Raw genomic sequence first — 24,378 nt, forward strand, 5'->3', positions numbered from 1 at the left:
AAGACTCAGAGAGGCTGCAGACAAAGACGAGTTTGGGAGTCACCTGGCTTGCCCCCCCCACCTCGCAGACTTGGGTTCCTCTAGTGTCCCCTCGCTCACTCTACTCTTTGCTCTCGCTCTGTTAAGGAAGAATTATTCTGACACTCGTGAAATAGGGAAGACTTTATTCAGGACCGCGGCAGTAGGAGAGAGAGATGGAGCTCAATTCTGAATACAGTGAGGACGGCTGGGGGTTTATCAGCAAGAAGGAGCGAGGGGTCGGTGGATGGAAAATTACTGAGAAGGGACATCAAGGGTAGGGAGGTGCTCGCCAAACTGGCCTGACAGGCCAAAGGCTTCCACAGCAAGGGTAGAGGGATCCTTGCTAGACTGACTTAGCAGGATTCTTTGCTAAAACATATGTACATATGCACACACAGACACATACCTCCACACATGTAAAAACTCATGCACACACCACCACACATGCACATAGATGCACACACATGCATGCAATATATACACCTTTGCCCACACACATGCACACACACAATGTATGTACTACAGGCATTAGTGTATACACACACACACACATGCCCATGCACACATGCACATCTAACACCCTGACTCTGACCCCCTTCTCCTGGCAGGGCAGGGACTGCATTGCCCTAGGGCCTGGCACAGGTGGGGCCACAGCCAGATTGCTAGGGCTCCTCAGGTATCTGTGGACTCAGGGCCTGAGTGGGTGACCCCACTGATCCTTTGCTGCCATCTTGTGGCCATTTCCCAGATGGCAACACATGGGAGGCTGGGGCTTTTCCCTGGTTTCAGTCAGTGGTGAGGCCCCCAGGCCCCATCTACCAAGCTCCTGGGAATTTGTCGCCACCCAGGGACTTTGTCCACCCTGGAGCACTGGGTTTTGGCAAGTGCTGTGGGTGATCAGTGGGGCTTGGAGCAGCGTGATGGCCCACCTCTCCCTGCCCCCCCGCCCCCCAATTCAGTGAGCCACTTTCAACCTTTTTCATCTCATGGCACACACAAACTAATGACTAAAATTCTGCGGCACGCCAAAAAAAAAATGGATCATATTTTTGCCAACATGACAAAAAAGAGGTATAATTTTGATTCATTCACACCGATGGCTATTGTTATGCTGGCTGTTTTCCTTGTTCATTTGACAACCTAAGGAAAAAGGAGCCCATGCCCCGGACTGAGGAGTTATAAAAATTCTTGCCGTGCACTGGTTGAGAATCGCTGTCCTAATCCTTTCCACCCTCCCCCTCCAGGCCTTTGGGGCGCATTCCCCCACGTGGAGCTCTCACCGCTCCCTGCCCCCCACTCCTCTGTGAGCCCCTTGGGGCAGGGGCTTCACCGGGCTCAGCTCCGCACCTGGGGACCCCACCTGCCTCTGGCGCCGACAATAGATCAATGAGTGGAGGAAGGAGGGAGAAGGAAGAGAGAAAGGGAGGTGGGGGAGAGGGGAGAAGGAGGAAAAGATGGGCTAGAGAGACGGTCACAGGAGGGGGCGGGGAGCTGTGGGCCCCGCCCATCCCAAGGGACCACTGACCAAAGTTTGAACAAGGACAGAGAACAAAAACATGAGATTTTTTTCCCCACAGTCTTTATTTTGTCTAAGTTATTACTTGTTTACTGTATTTTTAAATTACAAACTACAGGAATCCCTCATCTCTAAATGCCCCCGAAAGGTGAAAGTTTTGATTGGATGTGGTCTGTGTCCATCGCCTTCCTATAAGGGGAGGCAGGTTCCCTTAACCCTGAGGAAGTAGGTCCAGGGACCTAGACCGGGGTTGAACCCCACTCTCCGAGCCGGCTAAGCTGTAGCAGGAGTTTGTGTTACCCCCCGAGGACATTTTTCTATTGCTTTTTGAGAGAGAGAAACACCAGTTGGTTACCTTGTCATATGGGCCCCAACTGGGGATTGGTCCCTTTTGGCCTCTGGGACGATGCTCCAGCCAGCTGAGCCATGCCAGCCAGGGCTCTCTGCTGAAGCTCTTAAAATGGTGAGAGAACTCTTGCTAGTGGAGGGCTGAAAAGCTAATGCTGACAATATATGACAACGACCTGATACTTTTGAGTAGATGCTAGAGGGAACTTTGTGGAAAACCCCTTTCAACTCTTGTCTATCTCTCAGAGTTCTGGCTGTTTCCTCCACTGCCTTCAAAAGAGGAGCCTTTGGGCTTTTTAATACTCTGGCCAGGAGGAGGGCTTCTTCCCTGGTGTCTGACCAAGAATGAATTTGACCCTGTGACTTGCACAGACAGGGCCATGAAGGACACAGAGGGAACCCCTGCCTTGCTGGGGCCTGCGCTGCAGCAGGGGAGGCAGAGAGTGGGGGAATCTGCAGAGAACATGGGAAATCACACCAGGCGGGGGTGCGGATGTGAAGGAAGATAGAGCAGGGTGAGGGGACGGACAGAGAGGGACGAGGACATGGTCTCAGGCGGCATGGCCCAGAATGCCCTCTCTGAGGAGGGGACGCACGTGAATCCCCCGCAAACAAGGTGGCCAAGAAGGCGGGATCCTAGGACGTGTCCCCTGAACCAGGTCTAATTTTTTTTAATTCTTTTTTTTTAAAAATTTTTTTTAATTCTTAAAAACCACACAAGTAAGGGAGGTGTGTTGTATGGAGACAGTTTTGAAAGCACGAGTCAGCCCCTCGAAGTCCCCATAATCGCTTTACCTGCAGGGGTGCAGAGGCCCAGGACATAGTGGGGGCTCCTCTTGGTGTCCACTCTCCATGTAACTTGTGACTGAATCCCCCTGACTTTGGGAAACGTACTTTGGAACTACGGGTGACTGTCACTTTTGAGCCCAGGGCCCACCACGCCCTGCTGTTTTGTCTTGCACGGGTTTCCTGTTGTCATCTCTGTCACCTGGCTGCCATGAGGCTCCGAGTGTGTGACCCCTGCTGAGTGCTGGCCTTTCCACAGGAGCTGGGCGCAAGGGAGGCGGCAGCTTCAGGCTGTGCGTCTGCACCCCAGCCCCATGTAAGTAAGGGCTGGCGGTGTTGATCAGACCATGGCCACCAAATCCTTGAACCAGTGGAAGAGATGACCGGGCAGTTCCCCGGTGGACACACTGGATCACTCCAAAGACAGGCACATGAAAACAACATGCCCAGCCCTGGCTGGTGTGGCTCAGTGCCCTGAGCACCGGCCCATGAACCGAAAGGTCACTGGTTCAGTTCCTGCTCAGGCCACATGCTTGCGTTGCAGGCCAGGTCCCCAGCTGGGGGTGTGTAAGAGGCAACCAATTGATGTTTCTCTCCCTCTCTTTCTCCCTCCCTTCCCCTCTCTCTCTAAAACCAAGGTGTCAAACTCATTTCCACCAGGGGCCATATCAGTCCCTCGGTTGCCTTCAAAGGGCCAAAATAATTTTAGGACTGTATAAATGTAACTACTGCTTCACTGTTAAGGAGTTGAAGTTACCTTTGGCCCTTTGAAGGCAACTGCAAGGCTGATGTGGCCCCCAGTGAAAATGAGTTGGACAGCCCTGCTCTAAAATAAACAAAATCTTAAAAAACACACATATACAACCATTGGATGAGCAAAATAGCAAGCGGGATGGTACCACGTGTACAGGAAATTTGCACCATTCTGGAAACAGCAGCAACCAAGCAGACGTCCTGCCAGCACCTTGGAATAGATCTTAAAGCAAAATGAAGGGAAAAAATAAGATGCACAATAAGGTCTGCAGTGCAATGGCAGCTGAGTCAACGCTGGCTCCTGACACTGGGCGTTTGGAATTGTGTAGACATCCTATGTGATCTGCATCCCTCTACCCCTGCCCCCTGCACACCACTGCCTTTTCTCCCTGGACACTTCTAGGACTTTTCCTTCTTTCTCTACTTGGAAAACTGTGCCACACCCTCGCCCAGGCTGTCCGGGGCCCTTCCGACCTGCGCACACCGTTCTTCCTGCTGTTACGAGGAGTTTCCTGGGGCTGCCTCTTTCACGGTGGAGTTTGTTTCATTTTTTTCCCCATTATCTTGCTCAGGAACCTCATTTTTTCCCATTCATTGTTTGTCTCTTCTCCATTTTTCTGAAACAATCATATTATCAATGGTCATTTTTATTCATCTGCCTGCTTCTATACTCTTCCTCCAGACCGCCAATTCAGTTATCAGCAGCGTCAGCTCTGCTGTGTACGGCCTCCGGTGTGGCCTGCGTCCTGCCACGGGCCCTGGCTCCCCCCTTCTTCCTCTCACCCCTTCCTTCTGCGTCTCCTCTCGCCGCTTCTCCGAGGGTTCTGCACCTTCCTGGGCTGCGCGGCTGAACTGGCCTGACCCGTGGTGGGTCGGTTTGGAGGTTTACTCACTCCTCCGTTTCTCTTGTTCTGCAGGTGGTTTTCTCCCACCTTCCTCATCCTCATCCTCCGCTGAGGCCAGAAGACAGCCCGCTCGCTCTGTTTAGTGGGTCGGGGATCCGGTCCTCCGGTCCTTCAGCGGGAGGGCTCGCTGCTCTTGGCAGGTGCCAGTCCGATGTCCGGCTCGCAGCGAGTTTTCTGTAGTTCCCTCGTGACTCTGGCGTCCACTGTCTGCTTCTCTGCTCTGAGCGATGTCGGACGGCAGACGTGATCCGCCAGAGGGCGCTGCCGTGGGCACGTTCTCGTGCGCCCCTCTGTCCCCGCCCACAGGACTCGTCCTTTCAGAAGCTGGCACCGTTGTCCGCGGGCTCCTCTCCCGAGCTTCCGTGCAGCGTTGGAAGGCTGGGGGGCACGGTCCGGCTGGCCCGGGCCCTGAGTCAGGCGGAGAGGGTAGAAAAGCAGTGAAGAGCCTTCCTGCTTCTTCCTGTCCGGATGGTTCTCCGCACCGAGATCCCGTGATGTGGCCTTTGAAACATGCCAACTGGGCGATGTGACTCCCTTCTTAAAGCAGTTTACCTGCCCTCCATCACCTTCACGTTAGAGTCTGAGTCCCTTAACACGCTTTGCCCAGTCCTCTGCAATCTCATCAGCCCCCTTTCCAGCCTGAGTTCCCTGCACTGCCCTTGAACTTTACCTGGCTTCCTGATGCTCCGCTCTCCCCACAGACCTCCGTGCCTTTACACAGGCTGCTCCCCGGGGGCACCAATGGCCTTCTGCTTCCCACCCCAATCTACCTGGGGAAGGCTCATAAGATGGGGCTCAGGTGCGTCTCCCCCAGGAGCACTCACCGGATGAGGCCCCCACCCCACTCTGTGCTGTGTTCTTTCACCCACTAATTCCCCACACAGCTCCTGGGCTCAGTTCGTTTCAGGCACTCCGGCACCCTTCCTGACACAGGACTGTCCCGAGCGCCCAGGGGTGGGCACTCAGTCAGTGTGGCTGAAACTACCATCACGGACCGCAGCCATGCCTCCAGTAGAAGGCAACGCTATACCAATGTCACCCTGAGACCCAACCCCAGCGGTCGGTGCGGGGCTTCTGGGAGGGGAGGTCAGAAGGGCCCATGACCTCCGGCTGGGCAACTCCAGAGCACCCTGGCTGTGTGTGTGTGTGTTTGAAATCCTCACCTGAGGATATGTTTGTTGATTTGAGAGAGAGAGAGAGAGAGAGAGAGAGGGAGGGAGGAAGGGATAGAGAGAAAAAAACATTGATTTGTTGCCTTCTTATATGCACTCTGCCTGGGGATTGAACCTGCATTCTTGGAATGTGCCCTGACGGGGAATTGAGCCTGCGACCTTTTGATGTGCAGGGTGATACTCCAACCAACTGAGCCACCTGGCCAGGCCCAGAATGTCCTGGCCTTTAAAAAAAGGAAAAGATTTTATTTATTTATTTTTAGACCGAGGGGAAGGGAGGGAGAAAGAGAGGGAGAGAAACATCAGTGTGTGGTTGCCTCTCATGTGCCCCCTACTGGGGACCTGTCCTGCAACCCAAGCCTGTGCCCTGACTGGGAATAGAACCAGCGACCATTTGATTTGCAGGCTGGCTCTCAATCCCTGAGCCACACCAGCCTGCCCTGGCCTTTGACCAAGGCCAGCGCATCCTGTGGCCTGCCCTTAGAACACACATCTGTCTAGTTCAATTTTGTTAAGAACGTTTTAGAATCCAGGAAAGCACTTGAGGGTAAAGGAAAGGGAGGGTCCTTCTCTTGGCTGAGGTGAAGGTGCGCAGTGCTGATGAGCAGGAGGCTTGGACCGAAACTTCGAGGCCTGTGTTTAGAAAACGCAAGGGCAGAACTCACATCATACAACTGGACAGTCATTAAACTATCCTTATTTAGTTAGCATTAAAAAAACCAAACCCAGGTTGCCTAAATTGTATTAGAAATCTGGAAAGATCTACACATAATCTATCTTTCTAAGGACAGAAACTCAATTCTCCTCTTGGGACCAGAATGCCAAAATAGCCACTGGCATTAGGGTCTGAATGCCACCTGGATGGGGAGGAGGTGGGGTGTAGGGGGCACTGCCAGCCGCGCCAGCCAGGGGGCAGAAACGAGCATCCCCAACGGCCCGCGGAGGACCTGTCACTTAACCAGGTTAAAAAAAGCTGTTCCCAAACACGCTCCTCTGCCGGCCTCGGAGCTGATGTGGAAGCCGCCGATGTGTGTATTTGTGGAGTTGTAAGTAGGTCAGATATTTCTGTCGCTAATTATTACTTGTGAAAAAATATGTCGTGAGCTTGCCTCGGGGAGAGTATCGGAAGCAGCATTGATCTTCGGAAACCCCAGCCAGCTCTATCTGTCCAGGGTTGGAATCCTGAGGACCGTCCACGGGGCGGAGGGGGTGGGGGGAGAGGCCCTAAAGCCAAGCGCACGCGGGGCAGCTGTGGGAACCGCGGCAGGAGGAAGGGAAACCTGGGTTCCAGCCCCTGACTCGCACGTCCCTCTTCCGGGCTTCCGTTTTCTCATGGAATTGGGCCTTATATTCAGCACAGAGGTTCTGACGCCGCCACCTCCTCTCGGAAGGTCATTTTCTGGGGGCCCGGGATTCTCCCTTTGTTTTAGGGACATGCTTCCCTATTCTGGGAGTTGCCAGCAAAGAATTGGCTTAGAAGGGACAAAAAAATTGGCAGTGAATTTTAGCGGGAAATGTCACTGTGCCTGCGTCAGGTCCACGTGCCTAGGTATTTGCTGAGCGTTGACTGAGTGTTGGGCATCGTGGCCCACTGATGCATACAACCCTACCCACGCCTCCGCATGCTCAGGATTGGCGGCCCCTTATCACTTGCCGAGTTGCAGAGGGTGAGACGATGTGCCCAAGGGTACACAACTAGTAACTGGCAGTGTTGGGATTAGAACCCAGCTTCTCACCTGGCATCTCAACCCAGTCCCCACAGCTGTGCTGCAGCGAGCAGATCGGAGGACAAAGATGCCCCCTCCCCTTCTCCTAGATGTGAAGTCTGGATAGCAAGGCAAGAAGATGCTCTAATTAGTTTTACTTTACAGGTTCTGGGACTTGTCAATGCTTTATGCAAAGCTATGCAGAAGATGCAAATCAGGGTGGCTGTGGTCGTCTTGTAACCAGCACAGCACCTGCGGCTCCCCGATCTGAAAAGTTCTACCTGCAGAGCTTCCTGGCGTCACCCCTGCTTGCAAATCTGCTCTAAGAGTTGTATCTGGGTCTCCAACTGTTAACACCCCTGCCAAATGGGCAAGCACGAACCCCAAATAACTGGGCAGGGGTGAATTCAGTTGGCCTGAAAAGTTTTTGTTTTTAAAGCCGGCGAGTCTCAGTCTCCTCACCTTCAAAATGAGTGAGTTGGTTTCTCTGAGCTTTCGGTTCCTGCAATAACGCTCATGTTCGGAATCCCATACTGAGGCTTCCAGAAATACCAGTCTCCCTTCTTCAGCACCCTGCTTATGGTGCCCCACCCCCAGCCCTCTCCAGAACCGGCTCCCGGCATCCTCTGTTTGCAACCCTTGTTTGCATCCCTGGTTCTCCCTCCCCCCAGCAGACTGCTTCCTCCTCTGGAGCCCGCCCACTCTGCCTTTCCTTGCCTCCCAAGCTTTTCACATGCCCCTTCGGGGCCCAGAATGCCTTTCTCTATCTCCTCCATCTGTCTGACTCCTCTCTTCTTCCACAGGCCAGCTTGGATGTCACCTGCTCCTGCCCCCTACCCCAGGCAAGACCGGGCACCCTCTGTCCCCAGCCCCTTGGGAAGCTCTCACTAGCCGGTGGCTTGTTCACTGTCCCCAGGAGGTGGCAAGCCCACCGGGGACAGAGAACCCCCAGGCAGGGCTAGGAAAGTGGTCATGAATCAACATTTGAGGAATTCACAAGTCAAAGAATAAATGCACCTACCATTTTAGTTTAGAATTACCCAAAGAAAGCAGTTGCAATGCAGCCCCCCACCACCCCCCCAGCTTGTGACTTTAGACTAAAAATAGGTAAAGGGACAGCAGCCTCCTCTAACTCCCTAATATGAATTTTAATTTTTAATAACTTGAGAAATCAGTGAACTATACCTATGGGAAAATGATGAGGAATCAGCCACATAAATTAATGGAAAGTATGTGTTCACATTATCTAACTATATTAAGTGTGAATAATAATTAATTATAGATTCGACATGTGGTCTTGTCTTAGAGAATTCAATGTGAAGGAATTTAAAAAGTCATTCATCACCCCCCTGTGCTCCACCCCAGGCCATAACATAAAAAGCAATGGCCAAAGAATTTTCCATAATTTATGAAAATCATCATGTTAGGGGAAAAATAACCCTCATTAGGAGCATAATAACTTGGAAAAAGAAGCTGTGCCCAAGTGTGTTCGCTCGTGGGGTTGTGATCCCCGGGCCCACCCTTCCCTTTCTCCCCTGCATTTGCTCATTCTTCCACTGACCCACGGCACTCTGTGGTGTGTGGAGAGGTGGTCTAGCCCGTGGATGTGAACATGACCTCTGGAGTCGGATACACCCCCAGTCTGCGGACAACTGGCCTACTAGAGAGGGAAATATAAAGCTGAATCTGCTTCACCCCACCTGACAGCTAGACTGCAGGCAGATTAAAGATGTAAAGTTCAAAGCCAAGCTCCTCTACTCCGCAGCTGTGTGGTCTGAGGCAAGTTGTTCAACCTCTCTGTGCCCCAGTTGCCCTATCTATAAAAACGTAGCTAAGAACAGTGCCCATTGCATACAGTTGGTATGGGTGGTGGTGGTAGACAAACCACTACAGGTGATGTACTTAGCAAGTACACTACCAAGGGTGTCAAACTCATTTTCGCCGGAGGCCACATCAGCCTCGCGGTTGCCTTCCAAGGGCCAAAAGAATGTTAGGACTGTATAAATGTAATTACTCCTTAACTGCTACGGAGCTGAAATTACACCCGGCCCTTTGAAGGCGACTGACCTCGAGGCTGACGTGGCCCCCGGTGAACATGGGTCTGACGCCCCCGGTGAGCCCTCAAGAAAGCTAACTGCCGTGGCGGTGGGCCCGGCGTGCTGTGGGGTGCCACTCAAGACCGACCAAGTTTCTGTCCTTGAAGAGTTTGCTGACTGGTGAGGGAAACAGACTATAAATAAGCAAGCTCATTTTAATTACAAATTGTGTGTGTTATATATGGAAATGAGTACGGTACTATGACAGGGAATGATGGGAGCCTCCTACCACGGCCGTGGAGGGGAGGGCGGCAGGGGGTGGTGCGTGCGGGACCACTTCTCTAGGGGGCCATGTTTCCGTTGAGACCTGAAGGGGAGGCAGGAGCTGGGGAAGGTGGAGTGAGGAGTGGGGGCAGAAAGTCCCAGGTTTTCGCTCGTGTGCGAGCCCAGCTCTTCCTGGGCTGCCCTTCCCCGTTTCCATTTTTTAAAGAGCATGGAGCTGTCGTGCCGGCTCGCAGACCCGCGGCAGAGGCAGAGCGATGACGCGGGGCAGCAGAGGGCACGGGGGAGCTGGCGGGCAGTGGCGGCAGCGACCTGATTCATAGTTTATGGACAGAGGAAGGGGTAGAGCCCCCGTCTGTGGACAACTGGCCTGTGGAGAGGGGAATACAAAGCTAACTCTGCCTCGCCTCACCCAAAAGCTGGGTTCCAGGCAGGTTAAAGATGTAAAGTTAAAACTCTGAAGGGAGTGGGAGAAAATTGGGGATAATAAGTTTCTGATTTGGGGTAGACGACTTCCTAACAAAGACCAAAAAGGCACAAAAATCAGGCAAGATACGGTGAGACTTGCCCGGGGTAGTAACATCCAGGACTTGTGTTCAGCAGAGGAGGGCACAGGCGGGGCCAGGAAACAGGTGCCAGGCCGGGGAAGGCTCCCTATTTCTAAAACAGGCAGGGGTTAGCATTTATAATATACAAGGGACTCCCTCCAACCAATAGGGAGAAAAGAAAAACCCCAGTAAATTCAAAACAGCCTGGACCGGTGGGCTCAGATGGTCAGCGACTTTCTACAAAGCGAAAGTGGCCAGTTTGGTCCCTGATCAGTTCACGCGTCTGGGCTGCGGGTTCAGCCCCAGTCGGGGCGCATACAAGGGGCAATCGATTGATGTTTCTTTCTCACATCAATGTTTTTCTCCCTCTCTTTTGCCCTCCCTTCCCCCCTCTTTAAAAATAAATAAACAAAATCCTTAAAAAACACGTTCACTACGGAGGGTCACGGGATATGTATGCTGAGGGAGTCCCAGAGGGAGAAGATCACATGGCCGACGAGCCTGTGAAGACACAGATGCCCGCCTGCCCTAAAGTCCAAGGGCACATGGGAGCCTCCTCCCAAACCTCAGCATGGCGACCCTTCGAAAGGTGGGCGATGCCAAGGGTGCAGGCAAAAGGGACCCCTTGCTCGCGCCCTGCAGTTGGGCGCCGTTTTCAGGCATGTGAGCAGGGTGGGTCAGTGGCCCTTGGCTGCGGGGTCCGACTGGGCTGAAAGGCAGTCGCTGTCCCCATGTCAAGTCTTGTCCCCATCTGAGAGCTGACCGACCTTGGAGGAAGGCGAACCCCCTTTTTACCATACAAACCCTTACCTGGCAGCCTGGCCAGGGGTCTGTGTGGCGGCATCTGCAGGGAGGGGACACGTTTTGCTGTCCCCTCACCTTTCACAGAGGTGCCATCAGGCTGTAGGAACATGCCCACCGTTGTGGATATGAGGTCAAAGGTCTGTCCACGGCCCGGCGAGGCCCCTGCTGGGCGTCTGTCTCAGGGACATTGCACAGGACAGGCGGAACCCTGTGAAGCTGCTGCAGCAGCGGAGTTTGCAGGGTCAGGGTCGGGAGCGTGGAGGCCCCCAGCTGTCCATCTCTGGGAAACGGAGGAGGAAGATAGGCTGGCTTCTCACCGTGCAATATTGTACACGGTTAGCACAACTGTTACACAGCCCTGAACACACCTGGGGGCTGAGCAGGAGAAGGGAAGAAGAACCAGACTGAGATCAGTCTGCGGCATGCATGAGCCATGTTAATGAAAAGCATATCCCAACTCAGACCCCACGACGTGTTCTATCAGGATTCGTGCAGATTTAAGAACAGGTCTCAACGACATTAGTGAGGGTGTCTGGGGATGGGGCAGGGAGGGGATGGCTGTGAGCATCTGGGGTGAAGGAGAAACATTTGAAAAACAAAAAGCCAGCCTAGGAGAAGAGTCCCACACAGGTGGGCAGTGTGACCCTGGGGAGCAAGGAGACGGACAATTACCTTTGTGCTCTGCACCTGTCTGAGAAAGTGGGAAGGCAATGAAAGTGAAACAAAAGCTGAGTCTCCCTCGCCCTCTGGGGTCAAGTTCACATCTTCCTCCTTCGAGGGCCGGGCCAGGCTCCATTCCCTTCCTCCTCCAAGTGCACTGACACCTGCCTTGCTCTGCTGCGGAGACAGTGAGCCCCTCCAAGACGGAGGATCATTTATTTGTCACCTTTTTACCAAATGCAGACAGCAGGCCCTGCCAGAAGCTGGCTGGGTTGGTTTTCTTCTTCCTCGCAGTTCAGAGCAGTGTGGCTCCACCACACATTGACGAGGGGGGCGGGTGGGCGCAGTGGTGGGGAGTGGTGTGAGCTTAGCATTAAGATTCTAGGATTCTGGTCTCCTTTCTGTCACCCATCTGATGAGTGACCACAGGCAGATGCGTTTTCTTCTCTGGGTCTCGGTTTCCCAGTGGCAGTGCCTCGGTGGCAGAAACAGGCTGGCTTCCTGCAAACCATCTCCCTTTCCTCCCGGGCTGCCGCAGCCGGCCTGCCTTTTCCATGCCCTTCGGTGCTGCCACGCCGCTGGGCTCTGGCCGGTGGAAAGAGGAGAGAAGGGAAACACTCCACTTGTAGGCCCGATCCGTGAAAAGCCCCTCACGTGATTCTCCACGTTCTCACATGGTCTGTGGGCTAGATGCGGAGGACCCCGTGGAGCCACGAGTTAGAAGGGGCGTGGGTCCCTGCGTCAGCACTTGGAGGACAGCCAGCCGCCCAGGAGAGCTCTACAACCAGAAATACCCCTGTTGGATGGCTGCATGAGCAAAACTGAACTCTTACTGTGTTTGGCACTGAATTTGGGGGTTGCCTGTCACACCAGGCGTCCTCCTGACTTACCCACTTCCTTTTGGCCCAAGCCATATGTCAGCAGAGAATCCCTTAATCTGCGTAATGCTTCTCTGTTTTCCCAGCTGACATTGTGTGATCCATCCCCTTGATTCTACTCAAAAGTAGTGCAGAATAGCTTGAAATAGCAATTTAGTCTCCGCAAAGAGCCAGTCTCAGCGCTGGGGGCCCCTGCACCTGCTCCCTGCCATGAACGCATCCACCATCCTGGAACGAAAGAGATGTCTGGAAAAGCAAGTCTGACGGTGTCTCTTCCTCCAGCACGCTTTCACGGTCCCCCCTTGTCCTCAGGACGAAGCCTGAGAGCTCCTGTACACAAGGCCCTCCAGGCGCTGGCCCCTGTGGATTTCAACTCCCTCTTTGCCCCTGGAGTCTATAGTTCGGCCGAGGTAACAGGTCCGCTGACACACCGACCACAGGGCCTTTGCGTGTGCTGCTCATTGGGCCCCGAAAGCTCTTCCATCCCCCCTTTCTCCCCACAGGCAGCTTGGCTCACATGCCACTTTCCCTTGGGAATCTGGGTGCCCTGGGCATACCCTGCCACCTATGTGCTTGTCCCGCTGAGATGCTCACCTTTCATGACACCCACCTCAGTCGTAATCTCTTGCTCATTCTAAGTCTCCCCCCTGAATTGTCAGTGTCCCGCTGGAAGCGTAAGCCAATCTGGCTTCTTGCGGGATCCCGCTCAGATACCGCCCTGCCTCGGTGACAGTATTCGTAAGTAGACATTGAGCCGATGTGTCAAAAAATGAACAAATCACGAGGGAACAAATGACTTCGCTTCTTTGGAGAGAAGGTCACATCCCATGTCACTCTGGGGAGACACCACTAATTCTCAGAAGGAATAACGTCTCTCAAAGGAACACAAAGGTCGCATTCAGATGCAGGAGGCCCCCCCAGGTGGTCCAGGTGGTGCCAGTCGTTCTGTGGCTTTTCAGAGTGAGTCCGAAATCCATGGCTCACTGTCCACAGAGAGAGACTCTGGACGGGGCACCTGGGTTCTGCGATGCCATCCGAACGCCAAGAATTATCAAGATGCAAAAATAAAGCCTGAAGCGCTGGCTGGAAGCGCTGATTACTGTTTACGATGCAGAGAGGGTGGGAGGGGGGGGATCGGTGGCGGCGACTCCCGCCTGTTCATATACACAAACCCATCTCCATGGCAATTGTTTCCTCGCAAGTTCCCCGGGAAGCAGCCATTGGTGTCTGTTGATTTCCACACAGGATGACCTTGTTAGGTCCTGTTAGGTGGAAACAAGGCAAATGTGCCAACAACACTGGCTTCGCAGCCCAGCTTCCCTCTGGCTAATTACAGCTCGCAGGAGATGCCCCTTCAGGTGGATTCCGAGGAGAGGCCTGATGGCTCATTTAAATAACAAATAGTGTCGGCTCAGCCGTCTGCGACGGGCTGCCACCCCCCAGCTGCAGAGGGATCTGGGCCGAGCAGGAGAGACTGCCCAGGACTGCCCCAGCCACAGCACTACCCCCCGCCCCCCGCCCCCCACGGAGGCGGAGGGATCTCGAAGCTGACGCAGGCCTGCGGGGCCCGACCCTCGGCGCAGCGCTCCCCTGGGCCCGGCGGTTCACTAATTCCATCCGCGTTTCACCCCGCGTGAGGACCCCCGCGTGTTCTGACCTGTTACTGCTCTTTTGTTAATGACGGGAACATACCGGGTGGGGCGAAAGCAGGTTGACCGCTGTGACCGTGTGAAACACAGAGTTGATTCCTGCATTGTTATTATTTACTAGTTATTGTGTTATTTTCCTTACAAAATGTAAACTTATGTTTGCCCCACCCTGTAGAGTACCTTCTCATTACACCAGTTTTTACATTTTTTTTCTCCCAAAGCATTTGCTTGGTTATTTCACTCTCTTCTTTCTCTTTCCCATCGTCCCTTTCCATTCACTGAATACCTCAGCGGGGCCACTCTCTGGAGCAGAAGGGGGCAGGTCTCCTCCTTCCAGAAACTGGGTACTGAGCCCACCCAGGTGTGGCTGGGCCCAGCTAGACCGAGCAAGGGCCGTGGGCTGTTGGTGCCAGAAAAGCCTAATGTATGGCCGGGAGCCTGAGGCCAGGAGCGGGGCAGCCTGGCACTGGGGTGGGGTAGAGCCAGGTCTGGATGGGGCCAGGTTGCTACCTACTTCCTCAGGGTTCCACTCCATGGGACACCCCAGCCACCCCCAGGGCAGGGAGAGACGGCCTGGCCCCGGCTGGCCGGCCAGGAAACCTAGGTCCACACTGTGTCCATCCAGGAACTGCCAGTCCTGTTGGTCTCCTTGGCTCTGCGCCCCGCCTCCCGCGTTGTCTCCGCCGGACCCCCACAGCTGCTCCCCAGCCCGTCTCCCGGTGGGGTGGAGTCTGGTCCGCCCGGCCTTTCTTCCCCATCACAGCGGCCCCCAACCCCTTCCCTTCCTTTGGGACCAGCCCCTTCCTCAGTCCAGGTGGTTCCAGGAGGTAGGGTGTCCCCGGACGTGAGGGTTTAATGGTCTGGGCTGTGGCTTGTGCAGTGGGACTTTTAAGAATGCCCCGGTGGATCTAGACTGGAGCCAGGTCTGAAAACCACTGCCTCCTTCCAAGGCAGATGAACCCAAACGGGCCGATCGGAGTCCTTCCCTGGGATTTTGCTGTGGACAGATCTCTCTTCAAAGGCTGTTAGCAGGAATCACGTCAGTCGGAGTGCTCCCCCCACACGTGTTTCAGCCCCCGAGACCACGTGCAGCCCTGGGGATCACCAGGCTGCTCCCAGGATGCGTACCCTGCGAACGGCACTTCTTTCTCTTAGAAGGGCTTCCTTCTTGTGAATCCCACCTAACCTCAAAGAACCGAGTAGGCATGATTCATTCCGGGAGACCCTCCTGGCTCCCCCATGGGCTGGGGCCAGGGCCACTCCCCTGGACTGCCACAGCCCCGAGTGCTCCGCTGAGGACCTCACCCACGTACCCGCAGACTGTGGTCCTCTGAGACATCGACTGTGTCCCATTCGGTCCACCCTCCTGTGTTTAGCTGGCAGCTGGGCACAGGGTGGGGTCTGAAGGATCTCTGTTGGCCTGGGAGTTGAATTTAGCTCCCAGGGGGATGGGGAGGGGGATCGCTCAGCACACAGGGAGGGGGCCTGTCCTGTGTCTCGGCGCCCCTGAGACAGAGGGAGTAGATGAGAGTGTCAGACGTGGATGCTGGGGCCATAGTCAAGGTCGCCCAGTCAGGGCTGGTGCTGGAGCCATGGTCTCCTGAGTCACAGCACCTGGCTCCCAGACACCCTTTCCCCTTGATCTCTGATTTCCTTCCTTCCCTCCCCCTCCCTCCCTTCCTTCTTTCCTTCCTAGGCCAAGCGTGGCTTTCGAGAGTCTAGGATTTGGGAGGCGGCTGTAGTGAACTCTGATGCCCGAGAGGAAGCGAGCTGGGGGCTCCCATGCTCCGCACAGGGCCACCCCAGCTGGGGTCTTGCAGAGCTGTCACACCTCTGACCACACTGGTCGCCCTGTGACCTTTTCCCAAGCCTAGCCCCGCTGATAAGAGCAGCTGTGCCTGTCCCGTGGGAAAGAGGCAAACGGGGACACGGGAAGATGAGTGAGACTGCTGGGCAAAGGCCACTTGGTGGAATCGTGGCCCACATCTCGGTGCCTGGGGACACTGGTTGCTCTCTGGATTAAACCCAGTGTCTCTCTCCTCTGTGGATGCCTTGGGTGCTCTGATGTCCCTCCGGCTGTTCCCTGAAATATGGGGACCATGTTTAGTGCCCAGAACCTGCTAGGAGCTTGCAGTATTCAGGGAAGCTGCTCACGCAGTGACCGGGCCAGCAGGCTGGGTGCTGGAGTGCAGAGAGGGACACCGAGGCACCCAGGTGTAGAACACCTGCAGGCTGTCATCGGTGGAAAGCATCGCTTAGTGGAACTGGCACCTGCACCCAGGACCCCCTGTCCCACGGCAGAACACCACGCTCTTCAGTAAGAAGGGAGTCTCTTTAGGGAACTAAAGGGAGGAACTCGGACCTAGCTCTGAGGACCTCGGGTGGTTTGGGGAGCAAATACGATGCCGTTTGTCAGAGAATGTCGACGGCAGGGAAGCAGGGAGGGACAGCTCCATGTGCCCCTCGGGCGCCATTCTGGGCGCTCCTCAAACACCACTGCAGTACCGAATGCCACCCTTTGCTACAAGGAGATGGGGACTCGTGGGGGTGACACCTCTTGCCCAGGGTCACTCCCAGAGCCAGCCGGAAGCCTGCCGTCCCCGTGGTCCCACATGGCACAGGGAGACCCGGATGTCCGAGGTCACTGTTCTGGAACAGCCTGTAAACCCATCACTGAAGGACAGGACGGCCTGCTCAACCGGAAGAGGGTTCTCCTGACCCACCACGAGAGCCTGGCATCCTCGCCTTTCTGGAATTTTCTGCTTCTCCCTTCCCTTTTGCACTTGCTTCTTAAAAACACCAAAAACCTTATCATGAAATAAAACAACCGACTTTGTCACAAATACCAGTTCCTTCCACACGCTTCTTTCTTCTCTAAATTTTTCTTTAATATGGTATCTTTGATTTCAAGGCATTTTCAACAACCCCTCCTAAATGAGCTGAACACTTCCCCTGAACTTGAAAAATAAAAAATAAAACGCTGTACTGGGAAGAAAAGGAAAATTGTATGTTCTTTTGTTGACGCAAGTGTACAGAAAATCATTACAGATCTCCATGCATCCTGGGCGGTTTTTCACTGTGACACAGAGAGAGTAACGGAGAAGCTGGAGTTTGCAGCCCGTCTCAAGGGATTTCTTTTCCACTCACGAGGGGCCCCTGCGAGGCTCCCGAGCACTCGGCTATGTTTGGAGAGGAAAGCGGAGGCGCAGGGGGTGGTGCTCCTAGCAATAGCTCACCTGACGCCAACTTATTCTGATGTGTGCTTGTTTTTATTTTTACTTAATCCGGTGCTTTGATGCGATTGTTGGCTTTTTGTTTTTGGCCTTCAGCCAGGATGGTTCATCCTGGGCGTGCCGAGAGAGGCCGTGGACTGCCAGAGACTGAGAGGCAGCCTGTTTTCTGACACACGACCCAGCCACGCTCGCTGCTGGGATGCTGAGCGAGGTTCACCTGGGGAGGTGGGGGGGGGGAGGTGGCAGAGCTTCGATCTCAACTCCCTCTCACTGTGATTTACCCCCGGCTGCCTGCAGTAGGGGCCGGCTTCCTCCCACCCAAGGCTTCCACCAAGAGGCCTTGCATTTGGGAAGAACTTGGGCCAAGACCTGACCCATAAACCCCAGATGCCAGGTGTGCGGAATGAAGACCCGCCTTCCTGGAATTCTGAGCCATGTCAATTCTAGGACGAGTAGATCAAGTACTGGATGGGGAGTCCGTTAGTGTACGGATCTCATGAGTTCCGGGAAGAAAGTCGCTGATACGCCCATTTTACAGATGAGGGTGCTGAGACCTGGAGAGTGGCTCAGGCCAGCGTGTGAGTCAGAGCCATGGGTTCAGCGCTGGCTCCTCCCTGTGGAGTCTGGGCACTTAGGGACCAAGCGCAGGGTATCTCCAGGTCTGCTGTGGGACTCAGGTCAATCCCCGTCCTTCTCCCCTAACTGCCTCGTCTCTGAAAGAAGGGGGCTCAGCTGCATGAGCTCTAGGACCCTTTGAAGCTCTGACTGCACATAAAATTTCATGATCTTCCCAAAAGTCCATTGGACATTGAGACTTTGACAGGGCATCCCAGGCGAGTGTCCCCTCCAGAGTCTGAAGAAAGAACCTAGCGTGCGTGGAGAGTGGTAGCATTGAGTAAGGGGCCGCTCTGTGTGCTGCGTGTTTTACACACGCGCTTTGTCTCCATTCTGTCTATATCATAGCTTCATGAGGTAGGTGCTGCCATCGTCCCCATTTTACAGATGTGAAAACTAAGGTTCAGGGAGGGCATGGGACTCATCCACAGTCACACAGCTGGGGAGTGGCGAAGCCAGGACGAGCCTCCAGGCTCCCACTGGACCCCGCCCCACCCCCATCAGAGAGCTCCGTGACTGCCTGATGACCTAGCTGCGTCGTGTCTGGACCATGGGTTCCAAGTGGCATTTTAGTCTTGTCTGTATTTCCGGGGGCCAGCCCAGGGTCTGGCCCAAAACCGACGGTCGATAAACACCGTCAAATGAATAAATGACCCCAGCGCTCCAGAACCCATTCTATTTACCGAGCCAACTGCCCTGGAGTCTCCGTGGGAAGAAAAACAGTGGGGTGTGGGGAGAGGGCTCGGGAAGAGTCTTCATGTACAGGGGGGGCCGACACGGCTCCCGAGCCCAGATGCGCACCCTCTTTCACAAGCTCAGACCTGGGCTCAGATCGACAAAATCTTCTGCTGAAATACTTCTATTGTTTCTAAATAAATATGTAGTGAGGCAGGGGGACTGCAACCTCATTCCTTTCTCCGGTTGCCTGCGATATAGTTAGAAGGCTTACTCTTGAGTGTTACTTTCTTCTTTTGTGCTTTTTGGTATTTTCAAAATTTTACATAATGAATTCTTGAAAGGAAAATAAATGCTCAGTTTTTTAAAGGTAGGATCAATAACAAGACTGGGTATTCATATTACATCGCTTTGGGAAACAGCAGGTGGTGCTTTGTGGGTAGTGTATTTAAGTGGCACTGAATTAAGGGGTACTTTCAAAAAAGAAAAGAAAACCAAGACTCCACCTGGCAGAAGGCAGAACAAGTTGGGGAACCTGTTGCTACTGCTGATGTCCACAAGAGGGCGTCTCAGGGTCATTGGGACGCAAAATCTGAGCCCACCATCCACCTCAGCAGCAGGTTCTGGAAAATCAGCGATGCACCCTCCTCTCCAGCACTTTACACTTGACGTTGGGCTCTTTCTCCTCCTCATGTGGTTCCAGCCTGACCAGGCCAGTTCTCCCAGCAGTTTCCATTCCTGGGGGTGTGTGTGGCTGTCTCTCTGCCCAGTGGGGCAGCACTGGCATTGTGAGAGTGTGTGTGTGTGTGTGTGTGTGTGTGTGTGCAGGATGAGCAGAGACGTTCACAGGTGCACAGCTGCACACCTGGAACTTCATTCATAGAGAGGTGGCACACCCACCGATCACACTCCCGTTTCAAAACTCCAGGTCCACAACCACATTAAAAACATTTTCCACCAACCTTGTCAAAACCAGCCTGGTTTTTCAGAGTAGAGGGGGGAGAAGCCATGAACGGACAGCTGGCACCATTGCTTCTGGAGGAAAGGGTCACGGGACTTGGTGAGTGGGAGAGCAGGGAGTGCGGCTTTTCTCCACACGCTGAAGAGGCGGAGAAGGGCGTCGACGTGGCTGACACCCGCGTGGGCACAGGTGGTCTATTTTAGGGGCCACAGTGATCCTAGGAGGGAGCTCCCACTCTCCCCATTTTACAGATGGGAAAACTGAGGCTTAGAAAAGTGAAGCCATCTGCTCAACATCGTTCCTCCCACAGCCCCCCAGCTCCTCAAGGACACACAGAAGCAGGATTTTAACCCTAGAAGGGCCCAGGCCCCACCAGCCCCATCAGTGTCCCTGTTAAAGCAGACACAGGCATGCGAGCGACTTTCCAGAAAAGGGGGTAAGTGCAAGGGGGGGCAGTCAGGGCTCCAGCTCTTGACTCAGGAGGCCGCACGACCCACTCCGGAGTTCTGGCTGGCTGCGGGGAGGCCCAGCTCTAGTTCAAGGGTTCTGCCAGCCAGTGCACGAAATCATCTATGTGTTTCCTCATTAATGCAATCTGTACTTACACTTCTTACTATAATTAGTCTGCAGTAATTAACAAGGGAAAATAACACATCTGGGCCTACGCTGCAACTCCAAACAGACACAAGACGCAGAGGCACTGGGAGGGCCTCTCAGTTGTTTGGCAAACGTGCATCCAGCTCCTACTACGCAGCGGCCTGTTGAGATGCTGGGGGTTCAGTTGCGAGCGGAGCGGGAAAGGACCCTGGGAAAGCCTGAGGGGGCGGCGAGTGGACAGTGGGTACCTGAACACGTCAAAGGTGTCAGTAAATGATAACTACTGTGAAGACAATAAAACAGGGTGACGTGTGGCCAGGAAGGTCTCTCCTTGGAAATGGCATTTGAGCTGAGGCCTATGGAGGTGTGAGGACATGCTAGGCTGGGGGCAGGGCACGTGCCAAGGGCCTTGGGTGGGAACAAATTTATCCTGTTAAGAGAAGGCCCAAAGGCCAGTGTGAGCATGTGACAGCGTGGGGTGGGGGGTGGCCAGCCCAGACCCTGGAGGGCGCTGGAAAGCCACCTGAGGACAGTTGGTGGAATCTGATTTTGCATATTTCAAACAGGCCCCTGTCTGCTCTTTTCTGTGGGCGCGGGGGAGGACCCCCACAGGCAGAGACTGGGCAGAGATTTCCTGGAGGTTCTGTAAACACTGTGCAGCAGGAGGAGGGGGAAGAAAGATGGGAGGAGGGATGGGGAGGTGAGGAGGAGGCACCGGGACCGGACCTGGCCTGCATCATCACCTTTTAGAGGAAGGACTCACCCGCTGGCCAGGCCGGAAGACAAGGTCTCTCCTTCCTGGGGTCCCGTTTCTCCCGAGCGGGTGGGATGGGAGCAGAAAACCTCTTTCAAAGAGCTTTCTGTTGGTTTTTCTCTCCTCTCCTCCCCGCCCCACCTGCCTTCCCAGTTTGGGGGCATTTATTGTTCTTTGTGGGGGGAGGTCAGAGGGGGTAGGCAGGGTGAGAAATGCCTCTCGTAGACACAGGTGGGGTTTGGGGGGTCACTGCTGGCTCTGGAGCCGCCCCCACGAGGCAGACCGTCACACCTTCCTGGCTTCTATTAATTCTGTCTATGCTCCCTGCCCACCCCTCTCTGCCCCGGCCCCGCCTGCTTCTTTGGGCCTGAGGGACCCTCCACAATTATCTCTCCTGCCCCCGGCTCCCGTATAAACTCTCCCAACGGCCCTCGCTTTCGCCGCCTCGGGCCGAAGCCACTGGGGACACCTCCGGGCTGTGCGGGGCCAAGCGGTCCCTGCTCCCCGAGCGGCGGTTCGAGAAACTGCAGAGTCAGCGCTGCCGCTGCGCGGGCCCTGCGGGCTGCGCGGGGGTAGAAGTGGGAATGGGGGTGGGGGGACCAGGCTCGGAGCCCGCGGCGGCGGGGGTAAGGCCCGCGGCGCCGCAGCCCAGCTCCCTCCGCTGCCGGGACGCCTCTCCTGCGCTCGGAGCCCAGGTCCTGCCTCCCCCACCCCCAACCCCCGGAATTGACACCTGGCTTTACACCTGACTTCTTGTTGACCTTGGCCCTTCGGATCTGTTTCCTCTTTAAAAACCTGTGGAGACCAACTCCGTCTGGCGTGGCTCAGTGGGCTGGGCGGCGTCCTGCAAGCCGAAAGGTCGCCTCTTTGATTGGGTCAGGGCACTTGCTCGGGTTGCTGGTTCGGTCCCAAGTTGGGGTGCGTAGGCGAGGCAGCGCATTGAGGGCTTCTCTCCCTCTCTTTCTCCCTCCCTTCCCCGCTCTAAAAAAATAAATAAATAAAATCTTAAAGAAATAAAGAAAGGAGAAGAAAGGAAACTGTGGAGACCACAGTAGTACTTACCCGAGAATAAGTGATTGCAGAAATCACGCTGTAAGCAAGGGTTATGTGTTTACATGTTGGGGGAGGAGCTCGCTTTGTGGCCTTTCAGTGCGCACCGGAGTGATGAAGATGACGGTGCGGGAATCGGCGTCCTGGGTTCTAATCTCCGGGCTGAATGCCCCTCGGCCCTTGCTGTGCCTGCTCGTCCTCGCAGGTGACGTGCGGGTGATGTCTGTCAGCAGCACGCGCTGTGCGTAGTCTGAGGGTCCATGTTTCATACATGCGAAGCGCTTACAAGAGTGGCTGGTGCAAGAAGTGCCCATTAAGCATAAACTGTGGCTACTGTCACCCCAGTCTGCAGGTGGAGACAGTGAGGCACAGGTTCTGGGAGCCTTTCCTCCAGGGCTCCCAGCTGATCACCTGCTCCCTCTGCCGCTCCTTCATGGGTCGGGCTCACGTGGATCCCCATTTTGCTTTGGTTTCTGCTCCCAGCCCCCTCCCAACCCACTCCCACCTCCTTTCCAGGTCCCTCCTCTGAGGACGAGGTGTAGCCAGCCCAGAGGTGGGCTAGCTCAGAGCTCCTGGGGGAGTTGAAAACAATATGCCAGGTTGAGGTCCTGGACCTACAGGGTTCCCCAGTGCAGGGCAGCGGGGAGAACCCTGGGCTCTGAATTACCCCTGGAGATTCCTGCTGGCTGTGTACACTGGGGAAAGGAAAGATCACAGCTTATGGAGACAGACCTGGGTGTGGATTGTCCCCGCTTCTCATGCTTGGTGTCCTTCAGCGAATACTTGACCTCTCGGAGCCCAGTTTTCTTAGCTGTAAACAGACGGTGATATCTGCCTTGTGGGGTGATGGCAAGTCTTGGAGATAATCATGTGAAGCCCCTCCCACTTCGCCCAGCACCCATGACACGGCAGCGAGCATTTGGGTTGTAGCTGCTGGTGACTTGCTACGTGAGCCTGTGTGTATCTCCTGCCTTCTCTGAGCTTCGTTTTCCCCAGCCTGGTAGTGAGATGGCTGATCAGATGACCGGTAAGTGCTGCAGCTGATCTTAACTTCTGTGATTCTTACAGAGGAGAAAGATTCTGTGGGTACCCTGCCTGTGTCCCCTCAGCACTCACTGGGTTTGTAACACACCCGAGGCGTCCTAACTCAAGCACCCACAGCTCTCTGCCCTAGAGCTTTCTCTGGTTGCAGGAGCAAACCAGCAAACCTGGCCTGCGTGGGTGGGTGGCCAGAAAAGTCAGGGAGAGGATGCCCCAGGAGCAGCCCTCAACCACCGATGGATGGTAGCTGGTGGACCACTATCCCAGCCCCCTCAGTCCCACGTGCGGCAGCCCCGAGGCCTTCTTACATGAAGCTTGCCAGGGTTGCCCGGCCTGAGGGAGCCCCAGTTATACCCACAGCAGTTACCTACTCATGAACCCCCGCTGAACTGGTTTCTTCCTGCCCCTGAGTCCTGTCCCCACCCCTTGGCATTGCTTCCTGGGACCACCTACCAAATCAACCATGCACTCAGCTCTGGAGCTTGGTGTCTTCCCTCAGTGGTCCTGGCAGGGGGGTCATTATCCAGCACTAGAGCCGCTGAGGGGCCACAAGCCTGGGTGCAAACAAAACTTTCCCCTTTCCTGAAGCTCAAGTCCAAATGTCAGCAGTTCCTGGAGCTCCGAGGAGACGCCTGGACTGCCAGTACCTGATCCTAAGACACCCTCCAAAAGGTATCCTGAATGAAAGGGCAGAGCTGGGAATACTATGTGCAGGAATGAATAATGAATGAATGAATGAATGTGCTTTTGCCCACAGATCTCCTTCCACATTGCTGCTGCCTCCAGGACTGGCAACATTTTGGGGGAAAGGACCAAGTAGCATGAACAAGGAAATCATGACTCACAATCAAAACAAGAGCCCAGACCCCGTGAGTCCATCTGTCCGGGTCACAGAGTACCTTCACAGCCATGATCTTACTTTATATTCCCAATGACCTGACAGGGAAGGTTTTACTGTAATTGCCATGATTATTATTTGTGTCATCATTGCCATTCCTCATTACTATTATCTCGTGACTGTAGCATGCAGCCACTCCTGGGCCCCTGGCAGACATGAGTAATCAACCAGGCTGCCAGGGGCCCAGTGATCAATCAATCACTAGGCCTCCGGGTGTCCTCAGAATTTCCTCCATCTGGCACTGTAGGTGGTCATCACCCTTCAACTGAAGTTGGCGTGAAAGCTGAAACCCATTTTTGCCTCCCTGGTTAGCAACTTTCCTAACAACAATAGATTCTTATGAAACTGGAAGGTTCAAGGAGGAAGAGGCAATGCAGCCTCAGGGCTTGGGTCCCCTGACCCCCACTGTCTAGGGCTCTGCATGCAGACATCACTTAGAAGGCTGCTTCAGCGAATGGTTCCCACATTTCTCCGACCTAATGGGATAGCC

General features: G+C 54.6%; 1 long non-coding RNA gene across 1 annotated transcript; it reads left to right on the top strand.

Moving 5' to 3' along the window:
- Positions 1-22,798: 22,798 nt before the first annotated feature.
- On the top strand, positions 22,799-24,166 carry LOC123820271. The gene is made up of 3 exons (XR_006785925.1): positions 22,799-22,976; positions 23,579-23,662; positions 23,748-24,166. It is a non-coding gene; the product is annotated as an uncharacterized LOC123820271 (long non-coding RNA).
- The last annotated feature ends 212 nt before the right edge of the window (positions 24,167-24,378 follow it).

The sequence above is a fragment of the Phyllostomus hastatus genome, unplaced genomic scaffold (assembly GCF_019186645.2).
Source record: "Phyllostomus hastatus isolate PE091 unplaced genomic scaffold, TTU_PhHast_1.1 phas_contig_34, whole genome shotgun sequence".
Lineage (NCBI taxonomy): Eukaryota > Metazoa > Chordata > Mammalia > Chiroptera > Phyllostomidae > Phyllostomus > Phyllostomus hastatus.